Source organism: Pleurodeles waltl, chromosome 6 (genome assembly GCF_031143425.1).
Source record: "Pleurodeles waltl isolate 20211129_DDA chromosome 6, aPleWal1.hap1.20221129, whole genome shotgun sequence".
NCBI lineage: Eukaryota > Metazoa > Chordata > Amphibia > Caudata > Salamandridae > Pleurodeles > Pleurodeles waltl.
Window position 1 is genome coordinate 189,441,288 of NC_090445.1, and position 16,476 is coordinate 189,457,763.

Sequence of the window (16,476 nt, forward strand, 5' to 3'; positions counted from 1 at the left end):
ACACTGGTTTCCACCACAAACCGAAAGTAGGTTGAGAGCCTAAAAAATAGGAAAAAAGATGCTACCGCTTAGAAAAATGCCAAAATTGTGGTACAAAATTAGGTTTTTGGATTCGGCTCTGCATGTTCCTTAAAGCTGGGAAGATGGTAACTTTAGTACAGCAAATCGTTTGTGGATGCCATATTTAGGCTACAATAACAGCCTCTTTTGTCTGGAGCATATTTTACTGAAAAAAACTCAAAATGTTGCAATATTTTGCCTATTTTCTCGGTCTCCTCCAGGTGAATCCACAAACCCTAAAAAGAATGCAAATTTGGCGCAGATACCTTATGTGGAAAAAATGTTATCGAGCCCTAAGCGTGAACTACCTCAAATAGCCAAAAAAGGGCTCAGCACTGGGGGGAAAAGGCCTAGCAGTTAAGGGGTTAAAGTCATGTTCTTATATTTTGTTTGTTGTGTAATTTGCATTCCAAATATTTTGAAGGTTCTGTATGTTGTTGGCACGAAGGGATGAGCCAGACCGCTGGTTCAGGCTTGGCTCAACTGCAGAGACATTTTAAGACTTGGTCAGAGTAGGCAATTGCCCAGGGCTAAATATTCTAAGGGGCCCAGCCTCTTCTCGCCTTCCACAAGCACTACCAATGGACCATCGCACCAGCAGAGTTTGCTAGGGTGGAAGGGTGCTACTTATTCACCCATTTGACAGTACTTCTTTTGTTTCTGGCCTCTGAATACTACTCTTCAGGTAAGCAATACTTTCCACTACTCAAAGAGTGTCTATCGGATTTTAGAAAACTTTCCACCTTGTTCTTTTCTTTCTTATTTGTCCGGTTCTTAGCAATGACCCTTTGAGTCAGTTGCAGGGATTGATCCATCTGATCTTGACTTCATCCTGCTATTTAATTCTCTGCCGGGCTCCCAGTTCTGAGATGACTATAGAGTTCCTGACACACACTCTAATGCAGCAGTCGGGCCTTTGGTGCTGTAAAACTACAGGCAAGTTGTGGGTACCTCACATCTTGATTTTTGGTGTGATACTTTCACCCACTTCATCTACTCTGCCTCATTATTTTTGTTAGGTGTGACCTCAAGAGGAAGGTCGCGTGAGCCAGATGTGTTTATTCAACTTGTCTCACATAGCAGAAGTTGAAAAAAATCACTTAATGTTTCCCAAACTTTTTGCCAGGTGGATGGAAATTTTTTAAAACATAATCAAAATGTTGCTGTTCTCTTCAAGAAAGATTTGGTATATTTGGGTAGGAGTGATGCCCCTGACAACGTGCTCAATAGCATCAACTTACTATTGAAGAAAGACATAATGCACCATCTGAATATAGCATACCTAGAGGCAATTTTTTACACAGCACAGTGGATAAACAGTGGGTATAAAAAAAATTGAAAATAAATTAATTGGTAAACCAGTGGGGTATGGCCGCACCCCTTTTGGCCTGTGTTTTGACCCTTTGTCCTCATCTTTTTTACAGTCTCCTGAATTTGCCTCCAAGCCAGCTGGCCACCCGACTCCCGCTGTAGCTGCTAACGCAGGGTGTTTAAGGCACTCCTGCGTGATCACTCTCTCTTCAACCATATGAATAATAGAGTGAATAACTCTTGCTTATTTTGGTGCTGGGGTGAAGGACATGTGGGGTGGCAGAGCACATAAATCTACTGAGTTTTGCTGAACAACCTCAGGCATCTCATCCACAAGCGTTATTGAAACAATACAGGCAAACAAAGTGATTTAAAATGCGACTTGCATCATGGGATATAACTGTTTTGTCTACCACGGCGGGGTGAGTGTCTTAGCTATCGTTAGAGCAGCAGGTGGAATGGTACCGCGCTAAGGGGTCTGAGGGACCTTATGCACCCGAATGATTGTACATATAAATGGCTCTGATTTTGTTTCGTTGTATTGCAGTTTTCCCTTGTGGACACGCAAAAAATCTGCCGCGCGTCCTGCCCTCCTGGATCTACGGTGTACACCCTCACGGAGCAGACAGTGTACTATGCAAATCATGGACTTCTGGCGCGTGAGAGAAAACTGTTGATAACGCGTCCAGCCCTTATAAATTACCTGCATCTGGACACGTTGGAGGTCGGTGAATCTTTTAACCGAGTCGGGCTCTCCTCATTCGAGAATAGTCGAGTCGTTCAAATCAATAATCAATAACTATAGTAATCAGTAATCAATGCTCAATATTAGATCGATATAGCACATCAGAAATCAATAACAGTTGGTATTTCGGCGCACCATGACCTTTCAGTCATGAATAACCACACCAGTTTATTAAAAGTTAGTGAATTTATTTCTCTATATTAACAAAGCCAACACGATATATATTTGTCTCAAAGCCAAATGATACATGTATATGAACATTACTAGCTGTCCATTACGGTGGAAGAAACGCAATCTACGCAAGATCTGAACAATAATACATTCAGTTATAGCAATGCAAATCACTAATAAGACTAGTTGTATTTGACTGATTTCATACATTTGGTCAGCATAACAAGATTTCAATTTAACATGGTGCATCGAATGAAACCCTCAACTAACCTCTAATTAGCATTGGCATGTGGGACTTCATGCAAAACGTATTTAATCAACACCAATTTGGAAAACTCCTAGCTTGGGCTCTATCAAAATAGCAGTTGGTACCTAAAAGGAAAAACACAATGCATAATACATTTATCCTTTCATATTTACCAAATACAAACAGCATTCAAGAATGTCTTCGTCCTTCAGGTCCCGGTTCGATCAGCATGGGCAAGTTAAAAGGGGCAAAGTTAAGGGCAAGTTTCCTTGCAGCGGCAAGGAGAATGGGGCAAAGTTATCGCATGGGCAAGAAGGGGCAAATCAAAGTTAAAGTCTCTAGGGTGAGAATTCTCAAAGTCTCTTTCTCTCAGATAGAGAAGAGGGCATCAGGGTGTCGACCAAAATGGAGTCTGGCATCAGGCTTCAAGCTGGCATCGAGGAAAAATGGCTGACTTCTCTTTGTTCAGTAGGTTTAAGTAAGAAACATTCCAAATTCTGCAGGTTCCTCCATTGGAGGTTTCATAGGTTGGCTTCAAATTGACCAATCAAAAATGTCTTTTTACTAGCTCTCATTTATGCATAGACTGTCCTTGGAGCCTTGGAACACAAATTGTTACATGGTTTGCCAATTATTTAACTATCTGTACCTCCATTGTCCGCACCTGCTGAGACTGACCTTGTATCAAAGGGGAAGAAACCGGCCTGGTACAGAACCTTGAAGATAAGTGCATTACTCGTCTCTACTGGAAAAATACAACTTCAAGCAAGAATACATGTTTCATTAGTTCAGTGAAAACCACGCAGTTAGAATTTGAGGCCAGGCAACTAGGCCAAAGCCTCTACTAAATTTAAGCTAAGCCAAACAGTTTTAAACACGAAAATCATGGCATACAGTCGCAATTATAACAGATTACTACGTTTTCAATACTTCGTGATTAATAAAGCTCGATTACAATGATGGCGAACTACTCCGAGGGCACATTTTCCCTCGTACATTATTTCATTTACTAACATCACACTAGGTTATATAGTTCGATTATGCAACACACGCGTGAATATATATAGGACCCTCTTTTTCTGCGTCATCAATCCCTCCTCTGATGACTAATTATGTCATCACATCAAATTTTCCAACAAATTTTATTCCATTAAAATGTTGTATATTAATTTGGCACGTCAGTCAATTCCCTTTTTCTTTTAGTCCCTTTTGATTTCTCCCTATATATCGCTACCATTTTAGCCAATTCTTTTTCTTCTCTTTTTCTTTCTCTTCTTGCTTTTAATAATTTTATAATTTTCCATATTCCCCATGGGCCTAATATACAAATTATTACTATCAATATTCCCTTTATTATTTTTAATAATAGTCCGCTCCAAACGTTGCTGAGCCAATTTCCCACTGAAGCAAATCCTTTTCCAACTTTCTCCCAAACTCCGGGTTCTTTCAGTTCCTTTAAATCTACGCTTTCCTTGGTTAAGTTTGTAAGCATTGTTCTAATCTTTCCACTACTGTCTGGTATATAGGTACAACAGTGACGCGTACCAAGCATTTTGCAAACGCCGCCATCCTTTGCTAAAAGGATGTCTAAGGCAAGCCGATTTTGAAGAGTCATAGCTCTTTCCGCAGCAAGTTCAGCATCCATCAGGATTATAGCTCCTGAAAATGTTGTCAGCATGTTATCCACAATAGTAGACAACTTTCGTATTTTGATTGAATTCAATATGACTCCCACTGAAGGAATCAATGCTCCAAATATATCTCCTACCACACCAGAAGCTGTCTCTCTTTTCTGAGCATGATGTGATTGTGACAGCTGAGGAAAGTTCTTTAAGTCGTCTAGTTGGTAAACTTTTGGGAACACTATTCCCAAATAACATCTCCCATACCATCCTCTAGGAAGACGATAATAGGCATTGAGTCCACAAATGTAATATATTCCAGGAATAATTGGGTCTTGTCCGTTCAGCATGAATGTCCATTTAGATTTAAATGCGTAAGTATGTTTGCATTCACTCGTTCCCACAAAAACTGTGTCATAATATGATTGAGCTCTATATATACAAAATTTCCCTACGTGCATTGTGTCTAAAGCTATTTTCCCTTGTGTCTTTATTGCAGCAAAAGCATAATTATCTACATATGTTCTTTGGTGTAATTCCATTTCTAATTTCTCTTTCATTTCACTTCTCCTATCATCAGTACGATCTAAGAAACTAATTTCTACTGGTGAAAGCAAGCATGTAAGATTTTCCCTATGAGCGTGAGCTGTGTGAAAAGGCGCAATTGGTTCGAAAAATTCTCTCATTAATTTAGCATTCCAATCTTTGGATATTTTACTCAGATGCAAAATTATGGGGACATACGCAAAAGTGACATCATAATTTATGTAAAAATAGTGAATGTTCGTTTGATCATAAAATCTAGACGCTATAATACTACATGTAATTCCATATGTAAGCGGCATGCTGTGATACGTTACCCCTTCCACTACCGAGGTAGGTATCTGTGTACACACATAACAGTCTTTCGCATCCATGGTCTCAACATACTCACTCAGCAAGCGATAGAAAACGTTAGATGAAAGTTCTTTCTTATCATGCAAGTGTCTCTCGTCTTGTTCGAGTCTCTTTAAAGCTGTTAGTTCAGTGACAATAATAGGTTTAGAAGTAGGCGTAGCATTAGTCTCATTCTCACTGTTACCATGCATTCCCAGAATTACCACTACAATTATTAGTACACATGCAATTAATAGACCTATACACATGTATTTACAACACCTCATTCTATGGCCCTGTATAATGCAGCTAGTCATGATCGGTATAGAATCAGAAAGTTGAGGACACTCTATCAAAGCGTATTTGCAGATTTTTACAAAGCTGAACGAGTTCAATGTTCACGCAGTTTTCTTTAGCAGTTTAGTCTCTTATCGGTTAGCAGCGTTGTCTCAAAATCGGTTTCAAAGTCAATCAAGTTAACAATGTCTTAGCCGGGTTGAAAAGTCAATAATCAGGTTATCAATTGCCTCAATCGACAGAGTCCATGAAGTTTTTATTTCCAAATTGAAGTTCTGTTTCTTCGTTTTCGAGACTAAGGGATACGAATTCGTCTGACCAATCGTTAGTGGCCAAATACGCCCACTCCGGACCAGAATACCTTTTGCTTGGTATTCTCCTTCGCTTCAATTTTGCATCTCTTTTTGACTCTCTTTCACTGGTACTTTCTTCTTTGGTCAATCTCCCTCCTCGCTTGGTGCTGGTACTTCGATAGACACTTCCTTCCTTTTCTCTTTCACCTTTGGTCCTTCACTGTCGGTCTGTGCTTCTCTGATCCTCAATTTTACTGGTGATACGCTCTGTCTTCTTTTCGCACTGAGTCCGCTTGAGGGACCTGCAAGTTCTTCCGAAGGAGTTTGAACAGCTTCGTTCTGACCTGTCTTATCTTCTCCCTCAGGGAGGTCAATCAGATTCTCCTTTTCTTTTCTTGTATCGTCTGCTTCTGGGAAAGCCCTCCTCTGATCAGGCTCTCCTGCTTCTTCACTTGTCTCGAGCCCTTCGTTACCGTTACCTGCTTCAGGCTCTTTGTTGCCTTCAGCTTTTTCAGGCTCTTTGTCACCTTCAGGACCTTCGTCACTCTCCGAAGCTCCTCCTTGGTCTTCCCCAAGTGAATCGGCTGCTTCGTTTTCAGAAAATATTCCTTCTTCCTCTATTTCTATTTGCTCGCTTCTTGTTCCCTTTTGCTTTTCTTCAGCACTTGTTGCTTTGTCACCAGACACTGGTAATTTCAACGCTTCAACTTCCTCTTCTGTAGGGCACGACACCCTCTTTGTGTGACTGGCGTGAATCCAGTTGGGAACTCCCGCACACTTCACTGCGGTGGTAGTTGTCAGAATCACTTGAAAAGGTCCTTTCCAACGGGGTTCCAGACACGACTTCCTCACGTGCTTCTTTATCACGACCCAGTCACCTGCTTTCAGGGCGTGTCCCGGACCTTGGATCGGTGGCAAGGTGGTTGCCTCCACCTGGTGAGAGAAAGAGCGAACCACGTCAGCTAGACCTTTGCAGTAGTCTAACACCATATCATCTGTAATATTCAAAAGAGCATTCGCAGGAACTGCAGGGAGTCTCATGGCTCTGCCCATGAGAATCTCGTGCGGGGACAATCCAGTCTTTCTGTCAGGGGTGTTTCTCATTGACATTAACACCAAAGGCAATGCGTCAGGCCATTTTAAATTTGTTGATGCACATATTTTCGCCATTCTTGATTTCAGTGTGCCATTCATCTGTTCCACTAGACCTGAGGCTTCAGGACGATAGCTACAATGTAACTTTTGCTCAATGTTCAGCGCTGCACAAAGTAATTTTATTACTTCGTTATTGAAGTGACTTCCCCTATCTGATTCTAAAGAGATCGGGAATCCGAATCGTGGTATTAGCTCTCTCAAGAGTAATTTTGCAACTGTGAGACTGTCATTTCTGCGTGTAGGGTATGCTTCAATCCAGTGACTAAAAATGCACACAACCACCAACACATACTTCAAGCCTCCATGCACAGGCATCTCAATGAAGTCCATTTGCATCCTGCTGAAGGGACCCCCTGCCCTTCCAATGTGGCTCAAATTTACTACTGTTCCCTTCCCTGCGTTCATCTGCTGGCAAATGACGCAACGATGGCAAACTGCTTCAGCAACTTGGCGGAATTTGGGGTTAAACCAATCAGTTTTGAACAGTCTAATCATGGCATCCCTCCCAAGATGAGCTTGTCCATGGTAAAATCTGGCTATCTGAGTCAAAAGGCTGTTAGGAAGAACAAATTTTCCCTCATTTGAAACCCACAAGTCATCTAGTCTCTTTACGCATTGTGATTTGGTCCATGAGAGTTTTTCGTCCTCACTGACACCATTCTGTAAGGCTTTCAATTCATCCATTGTATCTATGACTTTTAAGGCAAAAACTTCACTTTGCTCAAGTTCTGGCTCACTTATCAAGCTCCACTCATCCCTGAGCAATATACAGTTCAATGCGCAAAACCTTGCGACTTGATCCGCATATCCATTTCCCAGGGAAACATAGGCCCTCATTCTGACCTTGGCGGTCGGCGGAGAGGCGGCGGTCGGACCGCGAACAGACCGGCGGTCAGAAAAATGGCATTCTGACCGCGGCGGTCACCGCCGCGATCGACCGCCACTTCCCCACTCCGACCGCCACGGCGGTCATGACCGCCGGGCTGGAGTTTGCGCACTCCGGCCCGGCGGTCGTCCCAAGACCGCCAACGGTATCATGACCCTGCCTACCGCCGCGGTTTCTGGCGGTCGGGAACCGCCATGCGAACCATGGCGGTAAGCACTATCGGGGCCAGGGAATTCCTTCCCTGGCACTGATAGGGGTCTCCCCCACCCCCCACTACCCACCCGAGTCCTCCCCCCACACCCTCCACCCCCCTGCCACCCCCAGAGGTGGTACGAACCCCCTCCCCACCCCCACCCCGACATGCACATACATGCACCCCGACATGCACACACCCCCAACATGCACATATACACACCCCCTGCACACACATACACAACGGGGACACATACCCGCACACATACATGCAGACATGCGCACCTGCCGAACAGCACACATTACCCATAGACACAGCAGCACCCCCCGCCCGCATACACGCACTCACACACCCCCTCTACACACTCACACGCACACCCCCATGCACGCCCACATCACACAACACCCCCCCTCCCCCTCCCCTCACGGACGGTCAACTTACCTAGTGCGTTGGTCCTCCGGGAGGCGACGGGAGCCATGGGGAGGTGACCGCCAACAGAACACCGCCAACAGAAGACCGCCACACAGATATGTGGGTCGTAATTATGTGGGCGGTGTTCTGCTGGCGTGGCGGTGGAGGTTAACCAGTCTCCACTTTTCCGCCGACCGCCAGTGTGGCTGCTGGCGGTTTCCCGGCGGAACGCTCCCAGCGGTCGGAATGCGCACAGCGGCATACCGCCGCGGTCGGCGGTCTTCACCGCGGCGGTAACTCGGCGGTCTCGCGAAAAGACCGCCAAGGTCAGAATGAGGGCCATAGTCTTTTCCCTTCGAGTGTGCACTGCATTTTACCACTGCTACCTCTCCTGGTAATTGAATGGCATGTAACAATTATTTTATTCTTTCACCATTTTTCACTGGTGATCCTGAAGAAGTGAGGTAGCCTCTCTGTGACCACAATTGCCCAAAATCATGTACTATTCCAAATCCATACTGACTGTCAGTGTAAATGGTGACTTTCATTAAGGCAGAGAGTTGGCAAGCTCTAGTAAGAGCTACCAATTCTGCCACTTGTGCAGAGTAAACTCCCTGAAGCCATGACGCTTCTAGAACACCTGTTACAGTACATACAGCATATCCTGCTTTCAGTATTCCCAGTGCATCTCTTAAACATGAACCATCAACAAAGATAACTTGATCATTTTCTTCCAATGGAGTGTCTTTGATATCAGGCCTTGGTTTGGTGCAAAATTCAGTCACCTGAAGACAGTTGTGCTCGATGTCTTCAGCGTTCTCAATTTCGGCATTTTCACTGGGAAACAATGTTGCTGGATTCAACGTAGTGCACCTCTTTAGCTGCACATTAGGTGATCCCAGAATTATTGTCTCGTACCTTGTGAGTCTAGCACCAGTCATGTGCTGTGTTCGGGAACGTGTCAAAAGTATTTCAACTGAGTGAGGGACCATGACTGTTAAAGGGTGTCCAATCACTATTCCTTCACTCTGAGTGAGGCTGATACCAACTGCGGCTACGGCGCGCAAGCACCCAGGTAGTGCTGCTGCGACCGGATCCAAAGTAGCTGAAAAATATGCTACTGGTCTGTTTACGCCACCATGGGCTTGGGTCAAGACGGACAAAGAACATGCATCACGTTCATGACAAAACAATGTGAAAGGCTTTGTGTAATCAGGCATACCTAAAGCTGGAGCCCTGCACATGCATTCTTTCAATTCAATGAAAGCATCCATTTCATCCCCTTTCAGCTCAATTTCATCCAGCGCCTCTTTCTGGGTCAGTTTCAGTAAAGGTTTCGCTAGAGTTGAGAAATTGGGAATCCACTGGCGACAATAGCTCACCATTCCCAAGAATTTTCTCACTTCCCTTCTCGTCTTTGGTGGACTCATTTGAAGTACACTTGTTATCCTTTCCTTCATAATTCTTCGTGAGCCTTTTTCTATTTGGTGACCCAAATATTTCACCTTCTTCTGGCAGAATTGTAACTTTGAAGGGGACACCTTGTGTCCATTCCTTCCCAAATGGTTCAATAAAGCAATAGTGTCAGCTGTACAGTCACTTTCTGTCTTGGATGCAATCAGTAAATCATCAATGTACTGCACTAGGGTTGACTCAAATGGCAACTCTAACGCTTCCAAATCTTTCTTTAGGATCTGATTGAATATTGATGGTGACTCCGAAAATCTTTGAGGAATTCGACACCAACTATAGACTCTGTCCAGGAATTTGAAACAAAATAGAAATTGACTGTCCTCATGAAGAGGCACAGAAAAGAATGCTTGTGACAAGTCGACGACTGAGAACCACTCAGCATCACAAGGAACCTGAAACATTATCACAGCTGGATTCGGTACTACGGGGCAACATTTTATTATTATGTCATTTATTTTCCTCAAATCCTGAACAATTCGGACCTTTCCACTTGGCTTTATCAGTCCCATGATTGGTGAGTTACATGGGCTGCTCAACACTTCTTTCAGTACTCCCTGTTTCACAAACTCATCAATGAGTTGTGCGACTTTCATGAGGGTGTCTTGTGCCATATGGTACTGAGGGGTCTGGGGAAAGGTTACATTGGGTTTTACAGTCACTTTCACAGTTTCCACCCCTTTCACCAATCCCACCTCTTTCCCTGTCATGTCCCACACTTCTTTCCCGACTGTTTCCCGTAACTCAGCAGGAATATCTGCTTCTGTGATCATTGGATAAAGAGTAATCAGGGGATACTCTTCATCGACAGTTTCCACTTCGTCTCCTCCTACACTGTCCTCTTCTTCCCCATCACTGCTTGTCTGAATTTTAATTCCGGTATTTGAACACATAATTGAACACCCCAATTTGCATAATAGGTCTCTCCCTAACAGTGATATTGGACTTGAATCACAAATCACAAATTTGTGTGTCCCTTGATAATTGCCAATTTGGACTTGGACTGGATCTGTAATCGGGTTTGTCAGGTACCTATTTGCTACTCCCACCACTTGAACTGTTCTCCCTGAAAGTGGCAAATTTGGTACTTCAATGCTCCTGACAGTGGAACGTGTAGCTCCTGTGTCAACCAAGAATGAAACACGATGACCCATAACTCTTCCCTCCACATACGGACCCTTTTGATCAACTTCCAAAGATGCTGCAAGCACACAATTTCCCTCCTCATCTGAACTTTCACTCTCCCATATATCGTTTATTCCATTCTCACTGTGTAATGGGAATTGGTGTACTGTGTCACTTTGACTCATTCCTTGACCCGTGACCTGTTGAGGAAGCATTACTTGCTGCTGATTCATTGGTGCTAAGGGTATTTGCATTTGCTGATTAGGTACCATAGGAAACTGCTGTTGCATTGGTTGCAACTGTGTCATTTGTACACGGGGCATTTGCATCTGTTGCGGTTGCATGGGTTGTAAACCCTGCATCTGATTCATATTATTTTGAAAATTTGGGTTCGGACCTCTCATTTTCGGTCCTCTCATGGTCTGAAATGCATTGACATCATTGTTTTGTTGACCTACACCTTCCTGCACCATCATTGGGCACTCCCGTTTCCAATGCCCGACGATGCCGCACGTGTGACATGGCATCACCTTCTTCATTGCCTGTATACCATTTGGAACCATAACAGTATTTAGATCGGGACCATTATTCACAAAACCTCCTCGGCCTCTGCCTCTCATCTGTGGCTGAAACATAGCATTTCCCTGCTGCTGCTGCTGTGGCATCTGTTGTTGAAACCCTTGCAAACCTTGCAAACCTTGCAAACCCGTCTGAGCTGCTCTAAGCTGCATCACCATCACCTTTTCTTTCAATCTTTTCTGCTTTGTCTCAATCTCATCACTGCAGTATTTTGCATAGTTCAACACTTCATCGATCGACTTTGACTGCCAACAAATCAAATGTGACTTAATCATCTGGCTGATTTCGGGTCTCAATCCTTCCACAAATCTGAACACAAAATGGAGCATGTCCTTTGGCTCAATCGTTTCCGTGCCACTGTAATTCTTGAACGCTTTCAACAACCTTTCATAGTACGCATGTATAGATTCTTTCACCTCTTGAGCCGTTCTATCAATCCTCTGCCAATCCACATTTTTCGACGCAACCTTTGTTTTCAAGTGCTCAATCACCTTATGGTATAAACTCATTACCGTGGGTGATGGTGCACCTGTGTCCCTATCCATCTCTGGTTCACTCGTCGGCCAACCTACAGCTCTCTTACAGTCTTCCCACAAATCTGCCGGAACCACAATCTCAAATAATGTATTCAGGTCTTCCCAGAGACACTTCGCGAGTTTCACAAATCTATCTGTCTGCTGATACCATTCAATTGGCTTCTCCCTCAATTTGGGAAAGTCATCTGTGAAAGACTGAATATCGCATCTATGCCACGGTACATGTACAAGTTTTCCCCCTGCTGTCTCTCTCATTGGTAGCATAGTTATCAGATCGTCGTTCTGTTGCGCTTTCTCATTCCGTTCTGGGGTACTTTCTTTCTTTTTATCCTTTTTCTTGACCCACCTGCTTTCCCACTTGTCTAAACATCTCCATATTTGTGCACCCTGCAGTATCTCTTTAAGGTGTGTCTTCATCCCTGCGGATCTCATGTGTTCGAAGTCCTTCGCCACAAAATTTAACCTGTAACTTCTGCTCAGGTGTTTAGTCTTACTTAAGTCGATCTCATTCCTGTCTGCAATTTCTTGTAACTTCTTATGTATGGTGCTTACTTCTTTTGTAATTCTAGGGCATAGGTATCTCAACTCTTCTTCCGTGTATGACTCTAATCTATTCAGTCCCATTGTTCCCTCTATCAATTCATCTGCCTCCATACCCAATCTTATTTTGTTCAGGTATTCTTCTCCCTTTCCACTGGAGGTACTCTGTGGGGAATTCAAACTGTTGAACCATTGTGTCAGCTGTTGCGCGTTCAGTCCCATCAACGTAGCAGTTACATCAACCGCTACTGATGGTTTCTGTAATGTTTCAGTTTGGGATGTTAACGGTACTAATAGTGGTGGCTGTGACCTTACCACGGTTGACGGAGCACAAATTGGAATTGGACTAAATTCCGACAAGGACCCAGATCCATTTGGCAGTGCCGCTATCGGAGTTGTTTCTAGAGTGTTTTCTATGCATCTTCTCCCTGTCCCACTCTGTACCATTAACCCTTGGTCACATGTGCTTGAATTTGCCTGTATGTACAGTGGTACTGGTGGACCTACAGTAATAGGCACAGATATCGCGTCTGGATTCTGCCCATTCCCTGAACTCTGTGGCATGTTAATCCCTACATTATGGTTCATCATTGCCGGTATACCTAACTGGTTCTCTGTTGCTCTAGTATACTTCGGTCCTTCTTGTGCCTGCTTTTGGGGCATCAAGAACTGCGTTGATTCTCCTTGAATCAACATTGGTCTCTGATAACTCTGTCCTCCCTGCGCCATTGAATCAGAGGTCATGTTGTGCTCATCGCAACAGCGCCTTTGAACCTGTGGCTGATAATTTTCAGCAGGCTTCAATGTAGGCACATCAGGGTACATTCTCTGAATCTGTGGTATATGTGGTGAGAAAGGCATATCGGAAGTACCTGGCCTCTGAGATATTCTCAAATTTGGTGTTACATTACCCTGCACTGGTTCTGGAGGGGCAGTACTAATGCTCGAGCCTTTTTCACTTTCCACGTATGGTGGCGGGCGATCATTCAGTAATTGTATAATGAAATCCTCATCGTCTGACTCTTCTCCCCTTTTCGAGTTCTTATTATTCTCTCTATCGCTGGACTGACCCCTGTTTGTCTTATGGGTAGCTTTCCTTCCTTCTGTCTCCTCTTCTTCAACAATTGCCGGAAATAATTTAATCCCCTGCAATACATCTGATCTCCAAACCTTTTGTGTGCTATCCCACCTAGCATCCGCTAGTGTCTTTTCTACTTTTCTTATTCTGGTCTCGAACTTCTTTTGTTGTTGGTTTCTAGCCATCAGCTCCCAGATTGCTAGTGCCTCAAACTGCGCTGGTCTTGGAGGTACTTTCATATCGTATAGCGCAAATCTCAGATTTTCCAAAATCCTTAGGTTAAATGTTCCATGTATCGGGAACGCTACACTTCCATGCTTCTCTGTTAATTTGCACCATTGTTTTAACCAAAGACATGGTGCTACTCCCTTTTCTTCAATGACAATGTAGGCTGGTGAACCCTCAGGTGGTGTTTCTTCTCCTACATTTGCCTTAATGTAAGCATCTCCCCTCATGGCACTCTTAAATGCCTTGAAAAGTTTCATCTTTCCGTCTCTTAGTTTCTTAAAAATGTGTAATCAATAGGTGACTTAAATTCCCGGAATACTCTTCGCTTGCCTTTCCCCTACCAGTTGCGCCTTCTTGGACTGCGTCCAATCCGTGCGCGACCCTTCTCACTGACCAACCTATCCCAGCGCGGCTCCTAGTGACGTCACACTCACACACTGCAGCTGACAAAGTCCTACGGCTTGTCCTCCTTTCATTCAACTTCACTCATAAACTAACTTTTGCAATATCGCGAGCACTAACCAAAAAGAAGAAAACAGATCTGTCGGTTTACTACAGGAAGGGTAATACAATCGCTTCAGAAACCTTAGGGATTTTTCACTAGCCTCTGCAGTTATTCCATCTTTCTCGGTTTCCCACTTTCGCAAGCAAAATTTGACCCGCAAACTTTACTCTCGACTGATCAATGAACTATTCTAGTGTACTTTAGAATTCGTCAAATCTCGAAGTCGAAATTTTCTCTCATTCCTCAATATTCATACCGACTCGTTGACCACGCCCGATCAACCTATTAAACCGATCAGATCACAACATCAAACAAGTGTCTCATACACTTTTCAACATACTCCGGAGTCTCTTGACCTCGCAGGGCCCGTCTCAACATCAACAACCACGTGGACAATTTTTGCACAAAGCGCTACACGCACATGAAGTTCGACGACTTCCCTACTCTCACACTTTGGAGTCACACTCCCCTAAACTTAATCCTCACAAACTTCTCAATTAATCTGCGGCAATAAGCTGTGCAAGCGCAAACCCTAACTTCACTCATACCATCACTAGAAACGCCGAAACCATTCTCACACCTCCATGTCCTCCATTCGCAAGCTCTGAGATCCCGGGAAAGTCATTGGGGACTTAGGGCATCATCATCTCTCCAACTTGTTTTATCAAAGAAAATTCTAACTTGAATCTGTCTATTGTTCGAATGAGGTCCCAAAGGGCTAAACCATCAATCTCTGCTACCATCTACTGATAACGCGTCCAGCCCTTATAAATTACCTGCATCTGGACACGTTGGAGGTCGGTGAATCTTTTAACCGAGTCGGGCTCTCCTCATTCGAGAATAGTCGAGTCGTTCAAATCAATAATCAATAACTATAGTAATCAGTAATCAATGCTCAATATTAGATCGATATAGCACATCAGAAATCAATAACAGTTGGTATTTCGGCGCACCATGACCTTTCAGTCATGAATAACCACACCAGTTTATTAAAAGTTAGTGAATTTATTTCTCTATATTAACAAAGCCAACACGATATATATTTGTCTCAAAACCAAATGATACATGTATATGAACATTACTAGCTGTCCATTACGGTGGAAGAAACGCAATCTACGCAAGATCTGAACAATAATACATTCAGTTATAGCAATGCAAATCACTAATAAGACTAGTTGTATTTGACTGATTTCATACATTTGGTCAGCATAACAAGATTTCAATTTAACATGGTGCATCGAATGAAACCCTCAACTAACCTCTAATTAGCATTGGCATGTGGGACTTCATGCAAAACGAATTTAATCAACACCAATTTGGAAAACTCCTAGCTTGGGCTCTATCAAAATAGCAGTTGGTACCTAAAAGGAAAAACACAATGCATAATACATTTATCCTTTCATATTTACCAAAAACAAACAGCATTCAAGAATGTCTTCGTCATTTAGGTACCGGTTCGATCAGCATGGGCAAGTTAAAAGGGGCAAAGTTAAGGGCAAGTTTCCTTGCAGCGGCAAGGAGAATGGGGCAAAGTTATTGCATGGGCAAGAAGGGGCAAATCAAAGTTAAAGTCTCTAGGGTGAGAATTCTCAAAGTCTCTTTCTCTCAGATAGAGAAGAGGGCATCAGGGTGTCGACCAAAATGGAGTCTGGCATCAGGCTTCAAGCTGGCATCGAGGAAAAATGGCTGACTTCTCTTTGTTCAGTAGGTTTAAGTAAGAAACATTCCAAATTCTGCAGGTTCCTCCATTGGAGGGTTCATAGGTTGGCTTCAAATTGACCAATCAAAAATGTCTTTTTACTAGCTCTCATTTATGCATAGACTGTCCTTGGAGCCTTGGAACACAAATTGTTACATGGTTTGCCAATTATTTAACTATCTGTACCTCCATTGTCCGCACCTGCTGAGACTGACCTTGTATCAAAGGGGAAGAAACCGGCCTGGTACAGAACCTTGAAGATAAGTGCATTACTCGTCTCTACTGGAAAAATACAACTTCAAGCAAGAATACATGTTTCATTAGTTCAGTGAAAACCACGCAGTTAGAATTTGAGGCCAGGCAACTAGGCCAAAGCCTCTACTAAATTTAAGCTAAACCAAACAGTTTTAAACACGAAAATCATGGCATACAGTCGCAATTATAACAGA